Here is a 9,258-nt window from a genome sequence, read left to right as displayed (position 1 = left end):
AAGATAAAGCCTAGCTATATATTACTCCCCGAATAAGCGCTAACGCTAGTATTCCTTACGAAGATATAGAGGATATTATTACTTACTTAAAGACTATCTTTATAAACCCGAATTAACGTACCGAAGCGTATACTATATACTACCGACTAAAGATAAAGCCTAAGGATAACTTTACCGATTTCCTTACGGAGTTTATATAGCTTATAGAAGAAGCTACCGTTATAATTAAGAATCGGAAACGAGATCTATATTCTAAACTCCTATATCTACTTTAAACCTAGGTTATATAGGCTATTAATTAAGAAATAATCTTATTCGATACGTTCGTATAGAGTTACTAGAGTATATTATACGAAATTAGTTTATAGTAGGAAGCTAAGTCGACTAATCCCCGTTCCTATACGAACCTACCCTTAAGAAGCGGTATAAGTACCGCTATAACTAGTTCGAATTCTACTCCCTATATAAAGCGAGAAGGTAGTACTAACTTTATTAGTCTCTCTGCGTCTAAACGGGAGACCTTAATAAAAGAAGGTCGTTATTTTAATTATAAGGAATGAGGATATATAACCTGTAATTATCCGAAGAAGAAGTTAAACTAGCTTACTACTATAACTACTACGACTATTACTAACCCTTAGATTTAGGAGATCGTAGAGCTTAAAGTAAGCGATAAAGAGAATCTAGAAAAAGCCTTTGTCTAGGATAAGTCTCCCTTCTAGGTAGAAAGAAAGTTTTACTATTTATACTAGACTTATAGAAGTTAGTTAGTAGTCTAAAAGATAGCTTAGTTTTTAATATATAACTAATATATAATAGCTATTCTTTTTCTATTTTAGTATTAAGTGATACTAGAGTAGACGGATATATCTTTATTAATATAATAATAATTATACTACTTAGTAAGCGATTTAGGATTAAGATAGAGAGGCTTAGTCGTAAATATCTAGTACGCGGATTTAATAGTAAGCTAGCTAAACTAATATAATATACCGCTATTCTTACGGTTTATATAGATAGCCGAGTATAGCGATAGGTCCTAATATTAATTATAGATCTTAGACGATATAATATAATCCTCGGACGGATATAGTTTACCGAGTATAATATTCTCCTAGATTACCGACGGTACTGAATAATTTAGCCGGATTAAAAAAGTCTCTCTAATAAGATTATAAGTAAGATTACTATTCCCTTTCTAACCGAAATCTTAAAGAAGCTATTAAAGATAAACCCTACCTATTAAGCTAATATAGAACGACGCGATCGCCTTTTCGGATAATAAGATTAGTAAGATTAGTAACTCCGACGTATCTAAGAGCGTTAATACGGATACTAGTAGGTTAAAGAGAAACAGAAGATAATTCGAAATTTAGAGGATAAAACGAAAGTTCTAAAGCTCCGGATATCGACGAAAGAAAAGTAGTCCCCGATTAGTATCGATATTTACGCGATCGGAGGCGCTAGATTTAATCGACTTTATATAAGAAGTAAGGTTAATAAAGAAACCGAAACCTTTATTACTTCCCTCTATAAAATCGATTATATTATTAATATTAAAAGTACCTAAATATAGGATCCTAAAATTAATAAGATACTCCGGACTCTACTAAAGGAGTATTACAACCTCGTAGAAGTTTTTTTAAAGAAGAGATCGGATAAATTACTACCTTATAGACCTAGAGTTAATTACGATATTATATTTAAAGCCGAAGTATAATCTAGGTATTATCCTCTCTATAAGTTATCCCTTTATAAACTAAAGGAAGTAAGAGAGTATATTATAAAGAATCTTAAAAAAGGGTTTATTATTCCGAGTTTAGCACTATATACTTCTCTAATCTTAATAGCGAAGAAACCTAGAGATAGTCTTCGTTTCTATATTAACTTCCGAAGATTAAATACTATTACGAAAAAGGATTATTACCTATTACTATTAATCGACGAAGTCTTATAACGAACTAGTAAAGCGAAGTTCTTTATAAAGCTTAATATCTAATAAGGTTTCTACCGAATTTATTTAATACCGAGAGTAGAAGAGCTTACGACTTTCCGTACGCGGTATAGATTATTTAAATATAAAGTTATACTATTCGGATTAATAAATAGACCTACTATATTCTAACGGTATATAAATAATGTATTATAGGAGTACCTAGATAAGTATACTATAGTCTTTATAGATAATATCTTAATCTATAGTAAGACCTTTAAAGAGTACTAGTAATAAGTAAGGGAGGTACTTTAATATCTATAGAAAGTAGGTCTCTAAATAGTATTACCGAAGTACGAATTCTCTATATAGAAGATAAAGTTCCTTAGTTTTATTATAAGTATAGACGGTATTATAGTTAACCTAGGAAAGATTAGTATTATTTAGTTATAGTAAGCCCTAACGATTATAAAAGGGGTTTAGTCGTTTTTAGGATTTTATAATTTCTACCGACGTTTTATCTAAGGATATAGTACTATCTTAAAATCTTTATATCGACTTACTTAATAAGACGTTTCTTACAAATAGACCGAATAATATAAGGCCGCCTTTTTATTATTAAAGAAGAAGTTAATAATTACGCCGGTTCTCTATTATTATGACCTAGTTCGACGGATAAGAGTCGAGACTAATACTTCTGACGGGGTACTTAGAGTAGTTCTCTCTTAGTATTATAAGAATAATAACTTCTAGTATCTAGTAGCTTTCTTCTTAAAGAGTATATAATCTACGGAGTTAAATTATAAGATACGGGATAAAGAACTCTTAGTAATTATTCGTATACTATAGGAATAGCGACCTAAACTTAAAGATTTAGTATAAAAAGATCGCTTTAAGATCTTAATAGACTATTAGTCTCTTAAATACTTTATAATAATAAGATAGATAAACTAACGATAAGCGAGATAAAGCGAGTTCCTATCTTAGTTCTATTTTATAATTAAGTATCGCCTAGGAAAGAAGAATATCGTAGCTAATATCTTATCGCGAAAAGACTTATCTTATACTAATAATAGTAGATAGATAATACTTCTACTAAAGAGTTATTTAGAAGAAGGTATCTATCTAGTCGGTTTAAACCTAATCGACGTAGAGTATATAATAGATATTATCGGGCGAGTAAAGTAAGCTAACCGAGAAAGTACTAAGCTAGTAGATTTCCGACGGATAGCTAGGGAAGGTAGTAACTAAAAGTAGACTATCGAAGAAGGTTTACTCTTATTTAAAGGACGACTTAAGGTTCTAGACGAAGGAGATTTACGTATAAGACTCCTTAATAATATATATCGATAACTATTAACTATATACCCTAGAATCGAAAAACTAAAGAAGTTTATCTCGTTAAGATATTATTAGCTAGGATAGGCTAATAACGTAAAGCGATATATAGAAAACTACTTAGTTTATAAATAAATAAAAGCTTAGCGAGATCGTATATCTAGATTACTATATCCTTTACCTATTCCTAAGAGACCCTAGTAGTATATTTCGATAGATTTCCGCTTATTCCTAAAGGATCGTTATAGTTACGACGCTATCTTTATAGTTATTAACCGACTAAGTAAGAGACTAATTTCTATTCCTTATTATAAGGATACTAATACTAAGTAGATAGCTAGATTATTTATTAATAATATAATTCGGACTATAGATATTCCGGAGACTATTATATCTAACCGAGGCGGATAGTTTATTTTAGAATTCTAGACCGAGTTCTACTAGATACTTAGAATTAAGAGGAAGTTATTAACTACCTACTACCCTTAGATTAATAGATAGAGCGAGATCGTAAATTAGTATATAATCTAGAGGTTACGACTATATATTAAATAGAATTAAGATAACTAGTTAGAGATTCTACTAATAGTAGATTTCGTAGTATTAATCCTTCTATAGGATACTATAAAGTAATCACTATTCTTTATCGAAAGGGGTTACGAACCGGCTATATCCTTTAACTAGAAGGACCGAAGTAATCTAATAGATAACGAACGGGATATAGTTAATATATTATTGTAACTTTAAGATATCTAGACGAAGATAAGAGATTAGATTATAAAATCCTAGTAGTAGATAATTTAATAAGCGAATAAATACCGGAGAGAAGAGGATTTCGATATTAGTAATTAGGTTTTCGTTATAATAAAGGATTAATAGCTAGACCGCCCGAATCGGAAGCTTTCTTACCTAGCTAGTAGATCCTATAAGATTATCGAGAAGATCGGAAACGCCTATAAGCTCGATCTTCCGGAATCTATTAAAGTTTATCCGGTATTTAATCCTAGTAAGCTTTAAAGAGCGTTATTATTAGAACTATTACGCGGATAGTATCTAGACCTACTACTACTAATTAGGATTTTTAAGGAAGATAAATAGGAAGTAGATAAGATTATCAATTTACGTCTTTATTACCGGAAGTTATAGTATCGAGTTTAATAGCTCGGCTATAATCTCGACCTATAGTAGTATCCTATAGGAAATTTCAAGTATATACCTTAGAAGATTTAGTACTTCTATAACGATTACCCTCTAAAGCCCGGACCCCCGATACGCCTATAAGCTTGGTTGGATACGGCTAAGGACGAAGTCTTCCTTAAAGATTATAGGGATGACGATAAGCCGGTATTTAGGGGCTAAATGTATTCTTAGTCGGGGGTTATATAACGATCTATAGAGTTTTCTGCTGACTAACTCCGCCTATAGACGAGTCAGTTGGTTCTGCCGTGTATTTCCGCCTTGTAGAGATTTCTGCTGATTGTTTCCGCCTTCGACCTAGGACCCACCCCACAATGTCTTTTGGTCCTATTGATAGATTCTTTTCTTCTCTTTTCTTTTTCCTCCCTATACTTAATGTTCTAGTTAAATGCACTCTTTTTGTTAAAGAACTGGCTGGTAACATCTAGGATATTTATAAATAAATTTAATATAATTCTACGTCTTAGTATAGATAAATAATAGTTCGGAATAAAGAGTTTCGAACTCTAAAATCTTTATAAATTTATAAAATAATTAAGAAATACCGCTATTATCTACGTATTAATTAAGATACTAAAAGAAGTCTAGTTACTAAATAAAGATACCGCTATATTAGATATAGATCGGATATAAATATCCCTTAAATTAGAAGAGTTCCTTAATATATTTAATTATAAAAAGGCGGGTATCCTACTAAGGATTAAAATATCTAATTATATAATCGAACTTAAAGAAGGGAAAATCCTTTTTTATAGGCTAATTTATCTATTATCTAGAACTAAACTTAAAGAGTTATAGACCTATTTAGTTAATAATATTAAAAAGAGGAGAATTCGCTTATTAAAGAGCTTTATAAGCGCCTCTATCCTTTTTATCTTAAAGAAAGATAGAGGCCTATAGCTATATATAGATTATAGAGGGCTAAATTATATATTAATTAAGAACTAGTATTCTCTACTCTTTATTTTAAAGATTCTCGATTATCTTTTAGGAGCCTAGTTTTTTAGTAAGATCGATATTAAGAATATCTACTATCGGATTCGACTCTAAAAAGATAATAAATAGAAGACGGCTTTCCGAATAAGATATAGCTATTTTAAATATATAGTTATACTATTTAGGTTATTTAATATATCTACTACTTTCTAAAACTATATCTATACTATATTAATAAAGCTAGTTAATATAATATATATAGCTTATCTAGATAATATCCTAATATTTATAAAAGATTAAGAATCCTATATAAAAGTCCTTCGATAAGTCTTTAAAAGGCTATAAAGAGCGGAACTTTATATAAAACTATTAAAATATACTTTTTATTAAAGAGAGGTTAAGTTTCTAGGGTTTATTATAGATAGATTAGAGGTAAAAATAAACTAAAGTTATATCCGCGTAATCTAAGAATAGGAAGAACTAAAGAGCTATTATAATATCTAGATCTTCCTAGGATTTTATAATTTCTACCGCTATTTTATAAAAGGATATTCTTAATTATCCTTATCCCTTATATCTATAATAAAAGAAAGTAAGAATAGTAAAAAGCTAGGGTAAGTATAATTAAATATAACTAAATTATAGACGTTTTAGTAATTAAAACTTACTTTTTAATTAGTATCTTTACTATATTATTTTAATCTAAAAAAGTATATTATATTAGAAATAGATATTTTAAATTAGGATATAAAAGATATACTTTTATAGCTAGATTTAGAGGATCGATAGTACCTAGTAGTCTTTTAATTAAAGAAATCTTCGGGCCTAGAACTTAATTATACTATTTTAGATTAAGAGCTTTTCGCTATTATTTACTTCTTTTAATATTAGTAGTACTATTTAGATAGTAGTAAGTATCCTATTAAAGTATTATTAGACTATACTAATTTATATATATTTATAATCTAATAAAAGCTTAACAGCCGATAAGTATACTAATATATATTCTTAATATCTTTTAATTTTATTATAAAGTATAGATCTAGAAAAATAAATCTTATAGACGGGCTTTCTAGAATTCTAAATTCTAAATAAGTAATTATAAAAAAGGAATTAATTAGTCCGATTTAAAACCGAATTATAGATAAAAAAATCCTAGCTTTAAAAGAGACTAAAAGACTAGAGGCCCTAATAATCTAAAGTATTATAAAGACTTAAGATCTAGATATAGATTAAGAGTATAAATTCTAAAGATATAACTCGATTAGATCGATAATAAAATATATTAATACTAATATAGACTTATAGTCTAAATAGAGAGAGCTATATAATAAATTAGATATTCTATTCGATCTAAAAGATATTATAATAATCTAGTCTATAAATATAGCTACTACTATAAATACTCTTAAATAGATAGGAAAACTTTAGTTAGATAATCTAGAAATAATCCGCTAGAAAAGTAACGTATTAACCTAGAAACCTAATAATAAGGGCTAGTTAATTAACGTCTTAGATTATCTTAAGTACTAAGGATATTTATATATACTAAAGAAAAAGGGTATCTATTAAAAATTAATAATAATATATTATAATAATCCTACTATAGGCTATTTTAAGAGAGTAAAGACTAAGGAACTTTTTAAAAGAGATTTTTATTAGATTAATTTATAAAAAGATATAAAAAAATACGTAAAATCTTATATAGTATATTAAACCGCCTAAACGCTAAGATATCGCCTTTTTAGTAAGCTCGAATTATTACTAATTCCCTCCCGGCTTTTTATCGAATTATTAATAGATTTTATTATAGGCTTATCTTAATTAATCTAGAAAGGAAGGATAGTTAATATAATTTTAGTAATTATAGATCGTTTTTCGAAATAGTATCTTTTCTTCCTAGTTTCGACTATAATAGACGCTTTAGAATTAGCCGAGCTATTCTATTAAAATATTAAATTATAATTTAGACTACTAAATAGTATTATATCTAACCGGGGATTAGTTTTTATAAATAGGTTTTAATTAAAATTATATTATATATTCTAAATAAAATTAAGATATTTAATAATATTCTACCCCTAGACTAATAGTTAAATAGAGAGGATAAACTAAACGCTCGAATACTATCTTTAGTATTTTATTAATAAGTAATAGAAGATATAGTCTATATTTCTATATACTATAGAATTCGCCTATAATAATATTATTAATATAATAACTAGAATATCGCCTTTCTAAGCCCTATTAAGATTTAATCTAAACTTCTAAATATATATCGAGGACGATAGTATTAAGAGAGAGGTATTAGTAGCTTTAGCGAGAATTTAAAAGCTTATAAAGCTTCGTAAAAAGCTATAAAAAGTATAGAGAATAATAACCGAAATGTAGGTATTTTATTATAATAAGCGTTATAAAAAAATAATATTTAAGAAGAATAATCTAGTAGCCCTATTAATAAAAAACCTATAATTAAAAAAAGATATTATAAAAAAGCTATTACCTTAATAGATTAGATCTTTTAGAATCCTTAAATATATTAGAAAATAGGCGTATCGCCTCCTACTCTTTAGCTAATATATAGCGATCTATAATATTTTCCTTATCTCCTTACTTTAACTATAGTACTAATAAAAAAACAAATTAGAATAATTACTATTACTAAAACTAGCGGATAATAATAAATAAGAGGTCGAAGAGGTTAAAGATTACTATTAGTTTAAAGATAAACTATATTATTTAGTAAAATAATATAGCTAGCTATTAGAATATAATTAATAAGTACCTAAAAGCGTAATAGTAAATATACTAAAAATTATATTAAAATATTAAAAAACTCTAGAAAAGAAAAAAATCTAAAAGTAGCTATAGCTATCGAATTAGAACCGAAACTAGCCTACTATATTTATAGATTTAAAAAGAATATAGCTAGATATATCTCTAAGAATTATTCTATAGTATTAGATACCTAAGAATTATCCTAAGTAGTCTAGACTAATTCTTATATATCCTTCTAGAAGGCGACTATCCTAGTATATTAGTTATATACTAACTCCTTAGTTATATATAGACGAGGGTAATAACTAGCTTTATTTATAAGTTTCTTATATTTAATAGTAGTAATAAGAATAGATAATAAAGAAATTACTAACAAACTATAGTCGGATACCTATTAGGAATAAGTATCTCTAGTAGCCTAAAAATAGGTTAGAATAAAATCCTAAAGATATAAAGAAAAATACTTTATCTAAGGTATATAGATACTAGAGAGAGAGTAAGTATAATAGTAAGATTTTATAAAACTATTAAAGCTTATAATAAGATACTAAACGTACGCTATAACGCTAATAACTAGCTTATAAGGTAGCTATAATATAATTATAGTACTTTAATCGTTAATATTAGGCTTAACGTCTTCGCTAAAGCTATTATTAGAGTTTATCTAAAAGTCCTAAATCTATAATAAATACGCTAAAAGTTTATAGCGGTTCTTTTTAATATCCTTAGGGACTTAAGCGAGGTTAGTATAATTTAGTACCGAATCTTTATTAAAATAGTCTAGAATACTTACTATCTTATAAGGCTTATATAACCTATTATAATATTAATAATTCTTCCTATTATATATCTTAGCGAAGTAGCGGATAATAAAGGATTAAAGAGATACCGAATTAGTATCTATCTACTTATATATAGAAACGCGTAGGTATATTATATACTAGGTATACTAGTATAAAATTAAAGAGTATAATTTATATAGTAAATAATAGATAGAAGGTATAATTATAATTAATCTATAAAATAATAATAAAGAAATAGAGAAATATAAATCTAAAGAAGTAAGAAGATAAAGA

Source organism: Penicillium verrucosum (genome assembly GCF_028828655.1).
Source record: "Penicillium verrucosum strain IBT 35672 chromosome Unknown utg000003l_segment0_segment0, whole genome shotgun sequence".
NCBI classification, from domain to species: Eukaryota; Fungi; Ascomycota; class Eurotiomycetes; order Eurotiales; family Aspergillaceae; genus Penicillium; species Penicillium verrucosum.
Note: the sequence above shows the minus strand (reverse complement) of the source record.